This window comes from Tiliqua scincoides, chromosome 12 (genome assembly GCF_035046505.1).
Source record: "Tiliqua scincoides isolate rTilSci1 chromosome 12, rTilSci1.hap2, whole genome shotgun sequence".
Taxonomy (NCBI): domain Eukaryota; kingdom Metazoa; phylum Chordata; class Lepidosauria; order Squamata; family Scincidae; genus Tiliqua; species Tiliqua scincoides.
The window spans coordinates 14,271,393-14,293,131 of NC_089832.1; the positions used below are offsets into that span (position 1 = coordinate 14,271,393).

General features: G+C 44.9%; 1 pseudogene; it reads right to left on the bottom strand.

The window, feature by feature from the left end:
• Positions 1 to 16,813: 16,813 nt before the first annotated feature.
• LOC136663290 (5S ribosomal RNA) lies at positions 16,814 to 16,933 on the bottom strand (annotated as a pseudogene).
• Between the last annotated feature and the right edge of the window lie 4,806 nt (positions 16,934 to 21,739).

The following is a 21,739-nucleotide window of genomic DNA, read 5'->3' on the forward strand; positions in this document are numbered from 1 at the left end:
TGTACCCGTAATGGATTTTTCCTCCAGAAACTTGTCCAATCCCCTTTTAAAGGTATCCAGGCCAGATGCCGTCACCACATCCAGTGGCAAGGAGTTCCACAGACCGACCACACGCTGAGTAAAGAAATATTTTCTTTTGTCTGTCCTAACTCTCCAACACTCAATTTTAGTGGATGTCCCCTGGTTCTGGTGTTATGTGAGAGTGTAAAGAGCATCTCTCTATCCACTTTATCCTTCCCATGCATAATTTTGTATGTCTCAATCATGTCCCCCCCCCCTCAGGCGTCTCTTTTCTAGGCTGAAGAGGCCCAAACACCGTAGCCTTTTCCTCATAAGAAAGTGCCCCAGCCCAGCAATCATCTTAGTCGCTCTCTTTTGCACCTTTTCCATTTCCACTATGTCCTTTTTGAGGTATGGGGACCAGAACTGGACACAATACTCCAGGTGTGGCCTTACCATCAATTTGTACAATGGCATTATAATGTTAGCCGTTTTGTTCTCAATACCTTTTCTAATGACCTGAAGCATAGAATTGGCCTCCTTCACTGCCGCCGCACATTGGGTCGACACCTTCATCGACTTGTCCACCACCACCCCAAGATCTCTCTCCTGATCTGTCACAGGCAGCTTAGAACCCATTAGCCTATATGTGAAGTTTTGATTTTTTGCCCCAATGTGCATGTCTTTACACTTACTGACATTGAAGCGCATCTGCCATTTTGCTGCCCATTCTGCCAGTCTGGAGAGATCCTTCTGGAGCTCCTCACAATCACTTCTGGTCTTCACCACTCAGAAAAGTTTGGTGTCGTCTGCAAACTTAGCCACCTCACTGCTCACCCCTTTCTCCAGGTTATTTAGGAACAGGTTGAAAAGCACTGGTCCCAGGACAGATCCTTGGGGGCACACCACTTTTCAGCTCTCTCCATTGTGAAAAATTGCCCATTGACACCCTCTCTGTTTCCTGGTCTTCAACCAGGTCTCAGTCCAGGAGAGGACCAGTCCTCTAATTCCTGACTGTACAGTTTTTTCAGTAGCCTTTGATGAGGGACCATGTTGAACACCTTCTGAAGTTCAGATATATAATGTCCACAGGTTCTCCCGCATCCACATGCCTGTTGACCTTTTCAAAGAATTCTAAAAGGTTTTTGAGGCAAGACTTTCCCTTACAGAAGCCATGCTGATTCTCCCTCAGCAAGGCCTGTTTGTCTATGTTTTAAGATTCTCTCTTTGATGAGGCTTTCCGCCATACCGGTATAGATATTAGGCTGACCAGCCTATAGTTTCCCAGGTCCCCCCTCTTTCCCTTTTTAAAGATTGGTATGAGATTTGCTATCCTCCAATCCTCTGGCACCGTGGCCATTTTGAGGGACAAGTTGCCTATTTTAGTGAAGAGATCAGCAACTTCATTCTTTAATTCCTTAATAACTCTTGGGTGGATGCCATCAGGGCCTGGTGACTTATTGATCTTTCATTTATCAATGAGGTCTGAAACATCTCTTTCAACCTCTATCTGACTTAATTCATTGGTCAGGAGGGGCCGTTCGGGCAGCAGTATTTCCTCATTTCAAGGTCCCTTTCCGGTTTCTGTGTCTGGAGGATGATAGTACACCCCCAGTATCATGTTGCTCCTGAGGCCTGGTAATTTAACCCTCTGAGATTCTATGGTGGAGTCGGACCCGCCTTCAATCTCTGCTTTGCTGGATTCTATCCCTTCCTTAACATAAACGGTCATCCCACTTCCAACACGCCCCTCTCTGTCCCTCCTGTAGAGTTTATAGCCCGGGATTGCGGTATCCCACTGATTCTCCGCATTCCACCAGGTTTCTGTTATGCCCACTATGTCAATGTTTTCCCTTGTCACCAGGCATTCCAGTTCTCTCATTTTTGTCAGAGACTTTGGGCATTTGCATAAAAGCATTTGCACATGGAATGCCCCAGGATGGGCTGCTTATTAGCTCCTTTGTCCCCGCATCCTCTCACTGTGCCAAACCGTCTATCACATCCCATCACCCTACTTTCCCAATTTCTTCTCCTACTCTGCCTTTACCTTGTTGTTCTCTAACCTCCCCATCCTCATTCCCATAGGGATGAAGAGTTCCGAACCGGATGCCCCTCGTCTCCTGTCGGCCTTACCCCCAGGGATCAGTTTAAAAGTTGCTCTGCCACCTTTTTAATGTTGTGTGCCAGCAGTCTGGTTCCATTCTGGTTCAAGTGAAGCCCGTCCCTCTTGTACAGGGAACACGCTAGTCACAAAATTAGTCCCTCCCCACGTGCCTAATCGACCCACTCCTCCAACCTCCCTCCCTCCCCAACCCACCACCATCTCCATCCATGCATTGCGACCCTGATCTGCGCCTGCCTAGCTGGCCCTGCGTGTGGGAACAGGTAGCACTTCTGAGAACGCTACCTTTGAGGTCCTGTATAGATTAAAAAATATAGATATTAACACACACATACTCACCCAGTTGTCACAAAGTGTGGAGTCGGCGGTGTGGGGACTCATGAGAGAGTCAACCTAAATGGCATAAATAATTTTTTTGATTGCTTCAAGACACATCACAGAGCAATCCTGCATATGATCACTCAGAAGTAAACCCCACTGTGTTCAACAGATTTATTATTCAGAGTGTTCAACAGAGCTTACTCCGGGATTGTGTGTACTTGTATTGAATTGCTGTCTTTCGCATCCCATTCCTTGCTCCACTGGAGTCAATGGGGACTCACCTACTCTCTGATCTCACCTACAGAGATCAGGAAGATTTAGTCCTGTGTACATAAGGCATACATAAGACAACAATCTGAGATTGCGATTGCGGCCGGGATCTGGTGTGTGTTTATACAGAAGTGAGTCTAACTGAGCTCGGAGAAGGGGTGTTTGCTTAAGTGTGTACACACAAAGTTCGCTGGCTTGAAATTGACTCATAATGCACCCTGTGAATCTGGACTTGCTTGAAGGTTATTTGATTTGCAGTATCCTTTCCCCATCCTGGGAGGGCTTCAACCCAGTCTTAACATGTTCGTGGATTGTGATTTGAGGGTGATCTGCAAGGCATTCATGGAGCAGTATTCACAATCTCATCTTCATTTGATTTCCTTGGGGGTGGGGGAGAAACCAACCCAAAGTATTCTGGCTGTGACCCATAAACCCATATTGGCGGCCTGCATCTTTGGTGTTTGCATGATCCAATGTAGAGCTTGTTGCGAGGGGTGTGGGTGTGGGGGGATGGGAGGGGTGATTTGCTGCTGGTAGTCTGTAGTGCATGTTGGTGTTTTAGCCAATCAGTTGTTAAGCCTGTGGCTGCTGGTCCATCATTAAACCCATTGTAACCAGGTGGATACAGCATCAAGTGCTGTAGTGAATGGGGGCTCTAATAAACAAGCCCTGATTGTGTGTGTGAATAGCATGTTGCTGACTTGGATGCATCAACTTGGGCAGCCGCTCCATTTTGACCTGAGCAACTCATAGCTTGTTCATCAGAGAAGCTTATCTGAGTCCCTTCGGGGAGAGAAAGGCGGGGTAAAAATAAAGTTACTATTTTTTATTATTATCTTTGGGTGTATATTGAGCACGCTGGAGAGTCGGGCCCTTAACCTTAACAATAAGCTAGGTCAGGGCTGGCTTTAAGCCCAATTGGACCAGTTCCTCCCAGTTGTGTCCCACACTAGGCTAACAATCTACTCTAGTCTTTTCAAATACACACAACACATTGCAACAGGCACCTATCACAACATTGCAGTTTTTGTAGAGAAGAGCAATGATTTTTAATTTCCTTCTGAATTCTTAAAAATCAGTTGTTGATACTATTGATATTTTGAAATTTTGAAAAAAAAATTGAATTTTTTTTACTGTACTTGAATTACATAACATGTTAATCATAGAACAGCTCTTTCTCTCCCTTTTTCTGCCTGCTTGTTTATATCCCGCTTTATCTCCCAAGTGGGGTATTCAAAGTGGCATCGTCAATGCCCATGTTATAAAACAAGTTCCCGCTGAAACAACATAGCTGTGTCCTTGATGATATTAAGCCATCCTAAGCGATATTGAAAAAGTCTTGAGGCAGTTGGTAAACCCCCATTTTGCAAGTTTCAAATCCTCTACAACAGTGGTTCTCAAACGTTTAGCACCCGGACTCACTTTTTAGAATGAGAATCTGTCAGGACCCCCCAGAAGTGATGTTGTGACCGGAAGTGACGTCATCAAGCAGGAAAATGTTTCACAATCCTGGGCTGCAATCTTACCCACACTTACCCGGAAGTCAGTCCCACTGGCTGTCAATGTTAAAAACATATATAGAGTATATATACCACCAGGTGGATGGGACTCATTGGCCTGGGAAGGCAGCTCATCTGAGAGAAGGAAAACTCTGATCCCAAACCTCCACTGCCTTGTGGCTACATCCAGTTATGGAAAAGGCTTCAGGAGTCAACCTCGAGGCCAAATCCGGAGCCGGAGTCCCTGAGGCAGTTCATGGCTGAACACAGTCACGTTCTGGCAACTCCTGCAACGCCGCTGGAACCAACCATATTGGCCTCTGCCTTTCCATTGGACCCATTTCAGCGACGTGGAGAGGGGGGGATTTGCTGCATGGGTAACAGTCTATCCTCTATATCTACTTTACCCAGGCTTCACACACTGAAGAGGACACTCTGTTCCAGAACACTATTCAGAGAGCGATACCATAGTCTTCCAAGACTGAAGGATGCCAACAAGATATAGAGTAGTCTGTTAAAAGTACAGATCTGTAACATTTCTCCAGTGCGGCCACATGCCATGGTAGCATCAAGCCTAACAGATTAAAAATAAAATATTGAAATGAATGGGGACCCACCTAGTGGGTCTCGACCCACAGTTTGAGAAACACTATTCAAGGATGTTGTCATCTTTTCTTTGATCTTCCTCTTGGTCTTTTTCTAATACTTATAGAACAGCGTAAACATTTATTTATCTGAAAAAAGTTATACAGAAAAATACAGAGATATAAAGTCTATAATAAATTTTGTTTATATCTCTACAGGCAGAGTCCTATCCATATTTCAGTGCCGATGCAGCTGCAATGCAGATATTCATAAGAAAGAAAACTTGAGAGTATAAATTGATGATGTTATGATTTTATACATGTGTAAAGGGATGTTGGTTTTAATTTTGTGTATTTTGTTGTGTTGTTTTGTGACTAGCTGGTCGGATGATCGTTAAATAAAGTATCTATCTATCTAATGCAGATATTCCCCTTACCTTGAGGAGACCTCTGTCACTGCCACCCAACGGCAGGATGCAGCTTCGTGCACGGCTCTCCTGGCACTGGAAAGTTGGTTAGGATTGGGCCCTACGATTCTATAGTACTTGGCTATGAACCTGGGGCTCTACAAACAATGTTTCCCAATTGGACCAGCTCAAATCACCTTCTTGCTCCCCTGACAGGTTGTTTAGGGCTATGTGGCAACTATGGGTAAGGAGGAATGGGCTCAGGTAGGTTAGTTGGCTACCTGGGTCACTCCCTTTGCAACCAGCTTCTTGGCTGAGGGGGACTCTTGTCATTGGGTTTTCCCCAGATGGAAGGTTGGGTGATCAAGGGCACCTGGCACGCTTAGAGAACCTTTTCCTTGTTTTTGTGGCAGAAAACCTTTTCCTTGTTTTGTTGGGATGTACCCAAGAATGTGTGGGAAGGCCCATAAATGCCTTGCTTCTACCTTGCATCTTGGGCAGAAGCAGTCCCTTGGGATCACCACCCACATGAACAGCCCCACTGAGTCAAGTCCTCTTGCCTGGTTTTGTCCTCCTAGATTGGCATCTGGAGTCTCAGGCAGGGGCCATTTTTATTCACTGGCAATCTTAGAGGTTGAGCATGGCACTTCCTCTCTGCATTGCAAAGCATGTGCCCTACCACAGAATACTAGACTGTCCCTTGAGAATTCCATTCAAGGCTACCAATTAACAATATATCTGCTAGAGAAGTAATGTCAGCTGAGTGTGTGTGTGGAGGGGGGGGGAACCTCCTGTTGTTTATGTTTGCTGTAGTCCCCTGTGTATAAAAGGTGCTGTATAGTTCTGGGCTGGTTCAGATTATATTTTACTGCCCAGTTTGTTTAACATTTTATATTAGTTTTTCATTGGGTTATTCCTCAACGTGGTTGGTCTACAATCTTGGGGCCTCTTCAGCCTAGAAAAGAGACGCCTGAGGGGGGGACATGATTGAAACATACAAAATTATGCATGGGAAGGATAAAGTGGATAGAGAGATGCTCTTTACACTCTCACATAACACCAGAACCAGGGGATATCCACTAAAATTGAGTGTTGGGAGGGTTAGGACAGACGAAAGAAAATATTTCTTTACTCAGCGTGTGGTCGGTCTGTGGAACTCCTTGACGCAGGAGTCAAGGTGACGACAAGGTGATGTGGTGACGACATCTGGGCCTGGATACCTTTAAAAGGGATTGGACAAGTTTCTGGAGGAGAAAAATCCATTACGGGTTACAAGCCATGATGTGTATGTGCAACCTCCTGATTTTAGAAATGGGCTATGTCAGATGCAAGGGAGGGCACCAGGTCTCTTGTTATCTGGTGTGCTGCTTGGGGCATTTGGTGGGCCGCTGTGAGATACAGGAAGCTGGACTTGATGGGCCTATGTTCTTAATCTTTTTATAACATCATGAAGCTATTTTCAGTCAATCAAATTATTTCTCTACAAAGAAGACCAGACCCATAAAAATAGCAAATTTGTATACCACTTTTTTGGAGGGGAGGGGAGGGGCCCTCAGTCTGCATATGTGATTTCCAGCAGCAAACCAAAAAAGGCATGGAAAGATACATTAACGAGAATAAATCAATAGGCGCAATCAATCACTAAGCAACAGTTTCGTAAACAATTAGCATAAAATAATTGATTCAAAAACAAGGTTCAAGCTAGGCAACAGCAAAAAATTAAATTATCAAATTATGGCAACAGTTAGATTAATTAATATGACCATCAACATTTATAATGATGTTGAATAACAGAATTCATTCCTAACTAAATAGACACATCGCATCAATAAATAACAATTCCAAGAAATTAAAATTCCGGTTTACTGGTTACACCAAAACTCAATCTAACCAGAGTAGAATTTTTCAAACTACAGTGAATTGGTTCAGCTAACTATCTTGTGCCGAGGCAGAGTTGGCCTGTGGTCTCAGATGGGGTGATATGTCATCAAATGCCAACCCCCTTTTCCTTAGGGATGCCATCTCTTCATACCAACTTTCCTCAACATAAGAAGAGCCCTGTTGGATCAGGCCATAGGCCCATCTAGTCCAGCTTCCTGTATCTCACAGCGGCCCACCCAATGCCCCAGGGAGCACACCAGATAACAAGAGACCTGCAAGGCTTCCTGGGAATTGTAGTTAAGAACATAAGAACAGCCCCACTGGATCAGGCCATAGGCCCATCTAGTCCAGCTTCCTGTATCTCACAGCAGGCCACCAAATGCCCCAGGGAGCACACCTGATAGCAAAAGACCTCATCCTGGTGCCCTCCCTTGCACATGGCCTTCTGAGGTAGCCTACTTCTAAAACCAGGAGGTTGCACATTCCCATCATGGTTTGTATCCTGTGATGGACTTTTCTTCTTGAAATCTGTCCAATCCCCATATAAAGGCATCTAGGCCAGACACCATCACCACATCCACTGCTAAGCCTCTCATTCTTATTTGAAAAGATAGAGAGGAATGGAGCAGAGGAAGTGTCCAAGAGAGGAGATTGGTGAGCTAGAGTTTCTCCAACAACCTCTATGTTCATGGGCACTTTATGTCTGAAAACCAAATGCTGGAGACCAAGTAACAGGGAAGGAGCTTTGCTGTCCTTCTTGTTTTGTAGGTTTCCCAGAGACAATCAGCTGATGGCCACTGTTGGAATTGTATGCCAAAGAATGAACTGAATTCTTGGTCTGATCTATGAAGCTTCCTTCGAATGTCCTTGATTCAGTCAAAAGCAATGATGAAAATGAGCAGGTCCAGAGCAATGAAATACTGTTCCTTCCTGTAGGTCAACGTGTTGTGTGGGAAGTTTGCAACACTGCATCCAGCCTGAGAAGCTAGACGGGAAGTGGCATCAGTATGGCCATATTGTATCTTTGGGCCTTTTAATGAGACACTTTTAATGAGGCAGAACAATTGTGGGACATCTATAAGTAGGTGATATGAGATCCCATCTCAGTTGACTACATTGTCTAGATCAGGGGTGCTCAATAGGTGGATCACAATCTACTGGTAGATCACGAGGCAAAATGAGTAGATCGCGGAGTGCCGACCCCCCCCTTCAGGTGCCTCTGGGAGGAAACGCCGGGAGTAAGGCCGATTGTACTCAATGGGGCTTACTCCCAGGTAAGTGTGGCTAGGATTGCAGCCTCACAGCCTAATCCTAGGCATGTCTACTCAGGAGTAAGTCCTGTTATACTCAGTGGGGCTCAAGGTACACCAACATACATTGTACACATAAATGTTATATGTTATGATGGTGCGAACACTGTAAAAAAAACTCTGGTAGATCTCCGGGCCTTGCTGGGTTTCAAAGTAGCTCTCGAGCCAAAAAAGTGTGAGCACCCCTGGACTAGATGGATGTCGCATGTGTTAATGGAGAAACAGAGTCAGTCCATGCTGTCCCCTTATCTACAAGCACATATGTTGCTACTCTTCTGGAACTTGGGATTCTGAAAAGAAGAGGTGGACAGAGCAGAAGAGTAAGCATGGTGGAGAGGAGGGTAATGGGGTAGTGCACCAGAGAGCATCTACAAAAGCAACTTTTTATGTGCCTTCCCCCTGGCAATTTGCACTTGGTATGATCACCCCAGTGTTGTCATCCTATCCGTGGTAGCCAGAGTACGGGGTGGGGGGGATGGTTGGTTGTTACTGAATATAGTGATGAAATGGCTTGTAAAGATACAAAGGCATCTACTGATATTGGAAATGTAAACACTGGAGAAAGAATGCTACATTGGTGCATGTGTTCTGTGTCTTGGGCAAACACATGAAGTGGATCAGGTAAATGTTTGAGGAGCCTTGGTAAGAGAAGCTTCCCATCTTGCAATCATCTGGGGTTTGCTGGTGATCACATCTGCTTTTTTGGCAAATCCCCCTTTTTTATTTTATTTTATTTTATTTTATTTTAATTTATTTATTTATTTTTATTTTTATTTTTATTTTTATTTATTTATTTATTTATATTTATTTATTTATTTTTATTTATTTATTTTTATTTTTTTATTTATTTTTATTTTTTATTTATTTATTTTTAGTTTTATTTATTTATAATAATAATATAATAATATACAGTATTTATATACCGCCTTTCTTGGTCTTTATTCAAGACTTTATTCAAGGCGGTTTACATAGGCAGGCTTATTAAATCCACGCAAGGGATTTTTACAAATTGAAAGAAGGTTCTCTCTTTCAAGAACCACCACATTCGAGCTGTTACACTCCAATCTGGTTTAACATTCTGGCCTCCATCCTCCCACGCTCCGAGCAGATGGAACAGCTCAGCTGCAGCTTGTCAGCTGCTCCAAGGTCGCACGGTGCCGGTGGCCTCGAACTGGCGACCTTGTGGATGTTAATCTTCAGGCAAATGGAGGCTCTACCCTCTAGACCAGACCTCCTGTCCTTTTTTTTATTTTTATTTATTTTTATTTATTTTTATATTTATATTTATTTTTATTTTTATTTTTAAAGCCTGTTTTATAGCTTTCATTTTTCTTCCTCTCTGTCAGTTTCACCACGTGGCTGAGATTTACCCAGAGCGTTCCACGCCAAAGATCTCCATTAGCTTTTCTTTGCCTTCCCTTTTCCTCCACCCTTCTGCCACTTCGTCAGGATGTCCTCTCTTTAAGGAAATGGTATTTTGGGTATGAGCATTTGCAAGTGGCTGATAGCATAACGCTTCTCGTTAAACAGGCCTCTAATAATGGTGCTGTGAATGAATGAATGAATGAATGAATGAAAATCAAGTTGTGTGTCTACCTCCGAATATGGTAAATTATGCACAGTTCAGCAACCTGTATTCTATATTCAAAGTGGCACAGGAATCTACTACTTTTATACCAAAGGGAGCATGCAGAGGAGAGGTGTCTGTGGCACTCCTTGCCACAGGAAGTAGTGATGGCACCTTGCCTAGATGTCTTTAAGAGGGGATTGGACAAATTTCTGGAAGAAAAGTTCATCATGGTTTACAAGTCATGGTAGCTATGTGCAGGCTACTAGTTTTAGAGGTAAGCTACCTCAGAATGCCAGATGCAGGGAAAGGCACCAGGATGCAGGTTGTGTCGTTTTGTCTTGTGTGCTCCCTGAAGCATTTGGAAGGCCACTGTGAGATGCAGGAAGCTGGGCTAGATGGGCTTTTGGCCTGATCCAGTGGGGCTCTTCTCATGTGTACACCTCTTCCTTTATATTGCTTTGCCACCTCCTGCTGCTGTAAGCATATTCTCCCTGCCTGGTTCACTTCCAGTACTGGAGATGGGGTGGTGGTGGAAACTCTACATAAAACCAGTGGGGACCAGAGAAAGATAATGTGAACATGAGAAGAGCCCTGTTGATTCAGGTCAAGTGCCAGTGGTGTCACTAGAGGGGTGCGAACCATATTCAGTACCACCTCAGGGGTGTGTGTGTGCTTGTGACACCACTGCTGGCCAAAATTGTGAAAATCTAGGTATTTTCAAATAATACCATCATGTTATAATTCATCCAATGGGTAATTCAATGCAGAGTGCAATGAAACACTGAAATATGTGTATTCTGTCAAAAGCTATAGCCAAATAATCGGAAAGGGAAAACACAACTGCCTTACATAACAAAAAGTGGATTTCTTTAACTCAAAACTAACCACTGAGACTGATTGTTCCGAGAGCCAATGGGGTGTTGTTATGACACACCAGGGATACAAAAAGGTGTTGGTATGAGTCAGCTCTCATTCCCATGTAATGGAGCTAATAATCGAACTCTTATTCAGTTGTGTGAGTGTCATCAGGTTGGCTGCTGGTTTTTTTGTTGGTGACTTGGTTTGTTCAGTGACCTGTGCTGTTATAAATTTGAATGAATGAAGTGAATGGAGGTGAACACTGGGTAGGTTTAACATCTTACCTACAAATGTACTAAGAGCAAGATTTAATAGACCATTGGAAAGTCCCCAGTCATGTTCTTGTGACCTGACCTCAAAAGACTCCTTGATCCATGTACTTTTGTACTGTATCCACTATATTGATTTACACCATCAATTCCTATATCCATTCCTGGAAAACTTTCATGGTTCAGATACAGACTTGGTCCGGTACTTGTTGGACGGGAGAAATGAGTGCCGCTCATCAAATGTAGCAAAATATATATTTAAGGCACTGTCAAGGTGTAAATTCCTCTATATTTCTTTGTCTGTTCAATGATTGCTGGCTTATTTGAATGTTTCAATTTTGTATTCCTGTTGGATTGTTTATGCCAATAAAGGTGGAATGAATGAATGAAAAGTCAACTATCAAAAAACTGATGGTGTGCCTTGACCATTTTAGTGCCTTGCCGGTGTGCCATGAGATGAAAAAGATTGAAAATCACTGCTCTAAACCCTGGAGGTTGCATATAGTCACCAGGGCTTGTGACTTTACGTCCATCAATCTGTCCAATTCCCTTATAAAGACATTCAGGCCAAGTGTCTTCACAACAGCCTGGGGCAAGAAGTCCCACAGATGAATTAGGTGCTTTTGCTTTCTTCTCCCCATGTTTTTTTTTTTTTTTTTTTTTGGTGTAAGGGATAGAGTCCTCCCCACCTTGTTTATAGGTGAACAGGGCAAGCCTATGTTTAAGAAGCACACAGTTGCTCTTAAGATCTAGTTTGGACCTCAGGTAGAAGGGGCTAGCTCTGCGGTTCTTTGAATCCAGGCTCTAATTTTGCAGCTTAAAGGCAGGACAAACTGAGGTTTTCTCCAATCCCAATTCTGCTTTGCAAAAAGCAGGACAGAAATTATGGGCCGATACCTTCCGTTCAACATTTTCTATTGATTAGGCCAAAAAAAAAACACCAAATATGTCCCTAATAGTAAACCTTGTGGCTTTTTTAACTTTCAGTGGATCGTTGACTCATGACATCAAAACGCACACACAAGGGTGAAACGTCTCAGACCAAGCTATTTGTTTTTTAAAGATATTTATTTGCTGTGTTGCATATTAAAATCATGGAGTGGCAAACATCCAGCTCAGAGCATGCCACTGTTTTGTTTTTTTCTTCCCCCATGTGTGATCTTGTATGTGCCATGCACACCCAATGTTGTGGGTTTCCTGTGGGTGGGTGATTTTTTGTGTGTGTGTGCTGTGCCTTCCTTCTTCCTTATCAGTCTCTCTATCTGAAGTTCTCCTCTGTGTGTTCCCCCTCCCCGCATCACTCACCCCCCACCCTAAGCATTTGATCATTTCTTCAAGTCCCTTGGCTGAACCAATCTCTTTTCATGCAGAGGATAAAAAGAGAAGGACTTCAAAGTAGGTTCAGGTAATTAACAGCTGAGGGGAATATAATCTAAACCATAGGCTTCGCTTTGCACCCAGGTCTGCTTTCTGAGCCAGCCGGCCTGGGAGTGCCTATTCCCTATAGCATCCAGATCGGCTTCCTTTCGCACAGCTTTGCCAGGCCTCCAGTTATCACATCTGCATTTCAAACACCGTGACTCTGGCATTAATTATTAATTAGCCTACAGTCACCCCCGAGGATTTAAGTTCCAGCCTGCACACACTTATTCGTTGACCTCTATCTGAGTTTTTGTTGGGGGGGGGGGGAGAAGCGAGTGAGCAAGAGTGAGAAAACCCCACTAGAATGTTTAATAATTTCCTTTCTCTTGGATCCTCTGTTCTAGTTTCACAAGGAGGTTGAAAAAAAAAAGTAGAATGGAGGGGGGAGAGAAACTGTATTTTCATAAATTGTGGGGGGAGACAAAAATCAGAAGGTTTTTGTTTACAGCAAAATGCTATGACGAGCGTCTTTTGGAGGCTGTAGAGAGAACTGTGTATTTCTTTTGTTTTTTATTTGAGAAATTTATTCTCCCTTTCTTGCCTAAGAAGTCTCAATTTTAGTTTAAATATTGAAACATGGTGCTAGAAAATGCATTTGCTGGACTCGAATATTTCATGCTGAAAGAAGAGAATCAGCCTTTGCTGGCTGGTTGAGACAACACTGGTGTTCTCATAAGAAAGAACAAACCACTTTGGTCTACAAAGTATACCGTGAGGCTACATAACGTGCTGTTTCTTAACTGGGAAAACAGAAGTGAGAAAGTTCAGTTTGCTGCTGCTACTCCTCAGTTTTTTAGGCTGCAGTTCATCCTACCTGGGAGTAACGGAGTTTACTTCTGAGTAAACATGCCTAGAGATGCTCTATTTATTTACAGAGAATGATTTAACAAACACAACTGCCTTCCTTGCCATTAAAAAAAAAATCTCCACACTGTTTGTGCTCAGATTTTTTTTTATTTCCCCCCAAGGAAATATTAAAAACAGACATTGTGGCAAGCGAGTGTGCTGTCTTCTGTCCAAAGGAAACTTACTGAATCTTAATTTTATCTGCAGTTACTCAAGAGACTAGATCTGCTTTCATACGACCCTCCCCACTAAATTTAAAATTATTACTGTCACGTGAAGCATTTGTACAAGTTAACAGTTCTTCCAGGGAGTGATGATAGCACAAACAGCAATATTTACCTGCTTAATCAGGTCAACCAATGAAAAGATTTTGAGTCACTGAAAACTGTCCCACTTCGGGTTAAAAAAAGTAGTAAAATTATTCTAAAGACAAGTGCTTGTAAAGGCTGCAGGGGCCCTTCTCAGTTGTAGGGCCAAAGCACTCATTACTTTTAATGCAATCAATGACTTGTTTTGATTTGTTCTGCTAAATATCACCAAGGGGGGATGCAAATTAGGGGATAGATGGCGGCAATGGGGGCTTGGCAGGCCTTAGCAGTTTGCCCCCACCGTACTTCTGACCTGGATCATATCCTTTCTCCTCCATGTGCTATTTACATCAGGAAAAAAAAAGTTTTGATTGACAGACAGTTGAAGCATTTTATCTAATACAAATCGCATATTGACCAGGGCTGCAATCTTGTACATGTTTTTTTGGGCGTAAGCCCCATGAAACACAAAGGGGCTTATTTCTGGGTAGATAGGCATAGGGTGGTACTGAAAAAAACCACAAAACAAAAAAAACCTCACGATTAATTGACTAATATTTCTTTAAACAAATGATAAACAAATGACAACCAATGACCGGATCCAGCCACCAGCAACCAGTGAACTGTTTATAAGAACCATTATCTATCTGCCTGCCAGCCAGCCAGCCAGCCCTCTGCCCTGAGGAGATTACAGTTTAATTGTTAGCATTGTGCATGGGGATAGCAAAGGAAGGGAAGAGGAAATTATCAGGGAACAAAATATAAAGAATGTAGCTGCTTGTACATTAGGTTTTGTTCCAGTTAGGTTTACTGTACATTTCAAGGATTGTAGTTAGGATCACATATGAAGGAGCTAAACCAATGGAACCATGGAAAAAGCGGGTTTTGGGGAGGGATGTGAAAGAACAGTAATGCACAAATGTGCAGCTTGCTTGGGGAAAAGCATCAATTAAATTGAGCATCAATCCTTAGTCACGTGGTATGCTGACGACGCTTTGAGATGTGCAGTTGCATTGCCAGCTTTCCCCATCTCTCTTATTGGGTTGTGTTTGGAGGAATTACTGCACTGATCATTTCCTAATGCAATGAAGAAGTCTGGACAAGAATAGTCTTGCAGATGATGTTTTGTAGGCCTTCACCTGATGTCTTCAGAAATGTCTTTAGAAACCAGTAATTTTACAGTGTGCCGGACATTAATCAGATTCAAAATGGTCTTTGCCCTGCAAGTTTTGCCCGAATTGCCTCTGTCTCACTTTTTGCAGCTTTCTATAAGATATAATTCCTATCATGGTTACATTCCCTAAATCAGTGATTTTCAACCAATGTGCTGTGACCCATAAATGATCCACAGGTGTTCCACGGGAGTTTGGGGGATGCTCTTTTATTAATAGGGCCATTGGGAGTATGTGAAACCCCCCCCCCCAAACCAGCAGTGTGGTGTGCCTTGTGAATTGTCAAGAAACTGATGGTGTGCCCTGAGAATTTTAGCACCTTATCAGTGTGCCATGAGATGAAAATGGTTGAAAATTGCTGCCCGAGATGCTGATGTTTAGTACATTAAAACCACTCCATTAGATACTAATCTTGTGACCCGTAAAAATGCCCCTGAATTTAAAATTAGAGCTACCCCAAATATTTGTCTTTTTTATTTTTTATTTTTAGTTCCAGGATTGAAACTAGCAATTTCACCAGAATAAAAGCCTCTGCAATTGTGTGAATATTCATACTTAAATGAGATAAATTTGTACTGTTTCCCTGGCTACTTGATCCCACTCAATCAGGGATCACATAGTGAACGGGATGATGTCATAATGGAGCGACATGATCACATGTCAGTAAGTTTAAAATGAAAAAGATGCTATTGGAATGTGGCCTCCCTGATTCTTAGATGAATGTGTCCTCAGCCACATGCACAGCTCTCATGACAATCAGGTTTCTAACCTAGCTTTGACACACAGGGAGGAACATGAAAAATTCTCATGTGCATTCCAAGGCAATACAGATGGTAGAATCTCATAAGAGGCGTGTATCATGTGCCCTTCCTGGACATTTGAATTGGGTTTCTGCTGTCTCCAAAGCGTCTCTATGATCATGGGGCCAAATCCTCATAATTTTTTTGGCTATAGAACCCAGGCACTCCCCCCTTTCCCACTGCCAAAGCAGCCTTAATGTGATCTGGCATCCGTTTGGCAGCCGCCCAACCCACAACTTCCCTGCTAGCGCAAGACTCCACACTGCGACTGCCGGGAAGTGTATCTGTGCAAGCATATGGACCGTGCCTCTTGACCCCTGAGCCCCTCCTTTGAAAGCCCTTTTCACAGCCCCTGTTGTGATCAGCCTATAGAACCTGATTGTGGAAACTGGGAACGGCTGCTCTCCCCCGATCCCCCCCCCAACCCCTTCGCGTCTGCCAACAAGCTTTTCTGGTAACTGGCTCTGCATAAACAGCAGTCAAATTTGGCTTATTGGAGGAACTGTGTAAAGGCCTCCTGGCCTTTAACTGGCCTCTCCATATGCACAGATAAGGCATTATGGCGATGCAGCTTTTCCTTAGTATTGCACAGGGGAGGCCTCCCCTCCCCACGGCCATCTATGCAGGCTATGCTCCAATTCTCAGTGCATCCGCTCCTTCCAAATTCTCTCCAGGTTTTGGAGATCTGAGTTGCCTGTTTCTTGGTTCCGAAGAGCAAATTATTCGTTAGAATTCTATGAGAAATGCAGAAATGTCTGCATTTCTCATAGAATTCTGCGAATGCAGCTTCCACCGTTCCTGATGGTTCCCCTCTCTTTTTTTGCGCACACCCTGCAAAATGGACAACATCTTGATGCCACTGTGCAGATGTTGTCCATTTTGGACAGGAGCTCCAATTCCAGGAATGTTCCTACTGAAACATCCCTGGTTTGGATATTTCCTCTGCCTTGAATTTGCTAGGTGGCTTTAGCGAAGAAGATACAGCCTCAGTTTTCTCCATCTGCATTATAGGAATGATAATTTACAGATGTGACTTGGAACCCCTAAAAAAGAGGCAGCAGCTGCAGGCCACTTTTGAGGTCTGCTCTCCAATGAAGGAGAAACTCTGCCCAATGTAGGTGCCAGGGTGCTGTGGTATGGTTGGCAACCTTCTGTCTCAAAAGACTATGGTATAAGCCTACAGCACCCAGTATTTCCAGGCGGTCTCCCATCCAAGTACTAACCAGGCCTGACCCTGCTTAGCTTCTGAGATCAGATGAGATCAGGCATGTGCAGGGTAACAGTTGCTGCTGGGTCCTGGAGAAAAGCCATGCTCTAGAACAGGGGTGTCCAAAGTTTTTGGCAGGAGGGCCACATCATCTCTCTGACACTGTGTCAGGGGGCCGGGGGAAAAAAAAGAATTAATTTACATTTAAAATTTGAGTAAATTTACATAAGTTCACATAAATGAATATATTAAAGATGAACTTATATGAATGAATGAAGGTCTTACAATAGCTCAAGGCCTATAAAAGGCCTTGCACCAAGCAAGGCTGGCCTTTCCTTTGCTGCCGCTGCTGCATCACAGATATGAAAGAGCAAGCAGTGGAGGGAGCTCTCATCCCACAGCTCACACAAGAGGTCAAACAGTCGCCCTCACGCTGAGAGCAGTTGCGTTGGGCCAGTGCGGGCTTCAACAAATCTCTGGAGGGCCAGAGGCTCATTGGAGACTGGGGACTCCCTGAGGGCCGCATTGAGAGGCCTCGAGGGCCGCAAGTGGCCCCCGGGCCGGGGTTTGGGCACCCCTGCTCTAGAACACGACATGGTGCTCCTTGCCAAGGACTGTGTCAGGCATCAGCTAAGTTGGGCACAAGTCAAGAACCCATATTCCTCAATGGAAATGTTTGCACAGGTGTCAGTGGTTGTATCCAATGCACAATCAGGGAGTGGCTGGGGAGTCCTTGGGGGGGGGCCCAGTGCACAGGGTTTTTCTGGTACCCTCAGCAGCTTGGTGCCTGTGCTACTCCTTGCCCACCCCCAAAGGCTCACTGAGAGTTCAGGGGTCACTCTGGCCAGGTGGGCACTTGATGGACAGAAACTGGACTCTATCCAAAGATAAATTGATGGCAGTGTGTGGATCTCCTACTAAGGTCTGCAGGTGACGGTGCACTTAACATGCAGAAATGCTGGTGAGTGCATGTCCATAATTGAGCAAGTGACTGTTTCTTTTCTTCTGCTTCCAGGCCTTTGCTGGACACGGCGAAGACTAGGGGTGCACAGAGGCACTAGGGGAGGCTCCCGCGCAGAACGGTTCATGCAGGGGAGGGCTGAGGCAGGGCGCCGAATCTGGCTATCGGGTTGAAGTCTGGAGACCCCTGCAATAGGAAATACCCTCTAGCTCAGTGGTTCCCAAACGGCGAGCTGTGACTTGCTGGGGAGTCACGGCAACCACCCAGGGGGGCTGTGAAATCCTCATGGAGAAACTTGCCACCCTATACAATGTATAGGATTGTAACCCTAAAGGGGAGATGTGGCCAGTGTCCCAGTGAGTCAAGTAGGCTGCCATTAAAAAAAGTTTGGGAACCACGGCGATAGTTTGACACATGACAAATAGTTGGAGCAATGGAGGTTTTGTCTTTCTGAAATTTGTTGCCTCTTATAATTCTGTTTCACTTGCATGCCAGATGTAGACTAATCACACATTTAGACCAGATCAGGGTTCCCCCCCCCAAGTACCACTTTTCCAAGTACCATTTCATGCAGGTACCACTTCTATGAGTCCCACTCCTGCCGCCAGGGACGACGGCTAGACACAGGAGTGGGTGGCTTGCCCCACAGTTGGGGCTGTGTTCCATAGCTTCCTTCCCCAAACCAGACCTCTTATGATAGGCTGGGCCAGGAAGTTGCAGGTCACATCTAGCCCCCTGGCATACCATTGCCTTTGCCGTCTCCACTTAGGGTAGGCAGGGCAGTGCCATGTGGTCACCATGCCAATGGCTACACCCGCCATCTTGTGAAATACCACTGGTTGAAATGCACCGAGCAAGGGCTGGTACTTAAAGTAGCAAACTGGTGGGGAGGGGGAGATAAATTTCCGAGCAGATGTGACCCTTGTAAATGAGCTTCCCGTTGTTCACATGAATTTTCAGAGCATTTCTTTAGTGCTGTGTTGCCTTTTTTTGAAAAATGGTTTTTGCACTCAGCAGCAACACAAAGCGTGGCTGAAAGGGGAATTCAAGTGGTCTTTGGAGAGCGTTTCTCTGCAGTGATTATGGCGAGCAATGATTGCGATTATCTGTGTATATGCATTTAATCTTTAAACAATATCTGTGTGTGCAGGAGGCAGTGGTGTTTACACCTATGTAAATCACATGTAATTCTTGGGGATAATTGGGTCTGCAATTATGGCAAGAATTACATTTCTACAGTTGCAAAAAAAAAAAAGGCACAAAACCCTCGTGTATGAGATTTCTCCTTTTAAATGTAATAACATAGGGGGAGAGAAAAAAAATGAAGGCTGTTTAGGTTGAACGATTGTGGGGAGATGACTCAACATGCAGGCACATCATGACAAGTTTCATCATCTCCAGATTTGTAATGGATGATGGGCCCATGAATAGAGGGTAGTCGTCAACTACCATTAGACATGATAGTTTCATTGTACAGAGGCATCCTCCTTTGACTGCCGGATGCCAGGGACAAACAACAGAGGAAGGGGATCACCTTCAGGTTGGTGGTGTTCGTGTTGGTGTAACCGAGATGGTGTAGTGCTTTGAGAGTCTGACCTGGAAGATCCAGGTTTAAATCCCTGCTCAGCCATAAAGCTTCCTGGGTGACCTTGGGCTAGTCACTATATCTCAGGCTCGCCTACCTCACAAGGTTGTTGTGAGAAGAACAGGAGAGAAGGAACCACGTACACCACCCTGAGCTCCCTGGAGAAAGGGAAGTATAAAAATGTGAAAAAATAAATGTTCTGTTTGTGAATGCTCAGAGGCATCTAGCTAGTCCCGGCGGGAAATGGGGTGCTGGATTTTTTATGAGTCTTTGGGCTCAATCCTATCTCCTGCAGGCACATCTCATGAAGCGCTCCTGATCCAGCACTCACTGCATGCTAGGGGTATGTGCGTGTGACCAGACGGCCTGAGAAGTGATATAAAACTTTACCTTACTTACCTCATTGTAGGCCATCTGGCCTCCAAGGGCTCCCTTCAGACCACTGCTGGTTGCCAGATGCAAGGGAGGGCACCAGGGTGCAGGTCTCTTGTTGTCTTGTGTGCTCCCTGAGGCATTTGGTGGGCCACTGAGATCCAGGAAGTTGGATGAGATGGGCCTTTGGCCTGATCCAACGGGGCTCTTCTTATGGTTGTTTTTCTGGGGTAAGTCTGAGGAGACTCAGGAAGCAGTTCAGGGCATAAAAGGGGGATAGGATCTTGGCATGCATCACTGCCACTGAGGTTTTCCCTCTCCTATTCCCTGCCTGGCCTGCTCCCCACCCCAAATTGCCCACAATTCTCTCCTGAACTACCCCTGCTAACCTATCTGTTTTGACAGGGCATCTGGGAGCACTGTCCTGTACACTGGGCTTCTGGCTGTTCGCACCAGTGAGCCCAAAGCACAAGAAGTTGGCTTGGGTTTCGCACTACTAGTCTGGGTCTTAAGGTGGCAGATCACGAGATCCACCACCATAAGCTTTGGATAGGATTGGGCTGTGATCCGGCAAACCATTTCTGTCTGCCTTCTTCTAGGGGGAAAAAGCATGCCAATTGATGCTCATGCAAGTCTCAACCTGATGCTCAAGCAATGGTCTCAACATTGGTGCTTTCTCTGCTGGAACCTGGGCATTGATCCGCAGCGTACTTGGTCAGCGTGCTACCCTCAGCATCAAATCCTATCCAACTTTCCAGCACGGACGCAGCTGCAATGCATCCCCATGGAAAGGGAGCAAATGTTCCCTTACATTGTGAAGACATCTGTGATGGAACCACCACTGTAGAATGCAGCACATGCCCCATTGGCACAGCTGGATCAATGCTAGAAAGTTGGATAGGATTGGACCCTCAAGCTGTAGCTGAAGAAGAGAGAATTATAGTAAGTCACAGGAGTGGGGCAGGAAAGTGAGTGAAAGTGTTGTCTTGAACAAAGCAGGCTAGAACTCCCCCCCCCCCCCAAAGTGTTGCTGGTTCTACCAAAGACCTGTTTGACTTCTTCTGAAAATTCACAGGCATTTCTCATTGCTTGGATCCTGGAAATCTGCTTCAAATATCACTTTGTGTGAACTTTTGGTACCAACCCTAGTGATGAAAAGTCCTGGTCGGCTTAAGTTTGGTCTTCAGAGTAAGAGACTTGGGTCACAATCTTAGCCAACTTTCCAGCACCTAGGTAAGGGAACAAACATTGCTCTACCTTGAGGAGGCCTCCATGACTGCCTCCCAAATGCAGGTTGCAGCACTTGAAAGTTGGAAAGTTGGTTAGGATTGCTCCCTTAGGCTGCAATCCTATCCACTTTCCTGGGCATAAGCCCCATTGAACACAATAGGATTTCTGATGCATAGGATTGTGCCCTTAGTTTGCACTGTAGCTGTTCTTTACCTCGAGGGCCTGATCCCAAAGGATCTCCTCTATGGAGAACTCGTGCAAGGAAAGCGCCCTACAGGTAGACCACAGCTGCGATACAAGGACATCTGCAAGAGGGATCTGAAGGCCTTAGGAGTGGACCTCAACAGGTGGGAAACCCTGGCCTCTGAGCGGCCCGCTTGGAGGCAGGCTGTGCAGCATGGCCTTTCCCAGTTTGAAGAGACACTTGGCCAACAGTCTGAGGCCAAGAGGCAAAGAAGGAAGGCCCATAGCCAGGGAGACAGACCAGGGACAGACTGCACTTGCTCCCAGTGTGGAAGGGATTGTCACTCCCGAATCGGCCTTTTCGGCCACACTAGACGCTGTTCCAGAACCACCATTCAGAGCGCAATACCAGAGTCTTTCGAGACTGAAGTTTGCCTACTACTGTTCTTTACCTCAGGTTATGTGTTTGAACCCAGACAAGCCTTGCTTTGCTCTCTCCCTCTCCCTTTGTTGGCTGGGGACAGTTTCATATTGGCTGGGGAACTGTGGTGTTCTGGCCAAG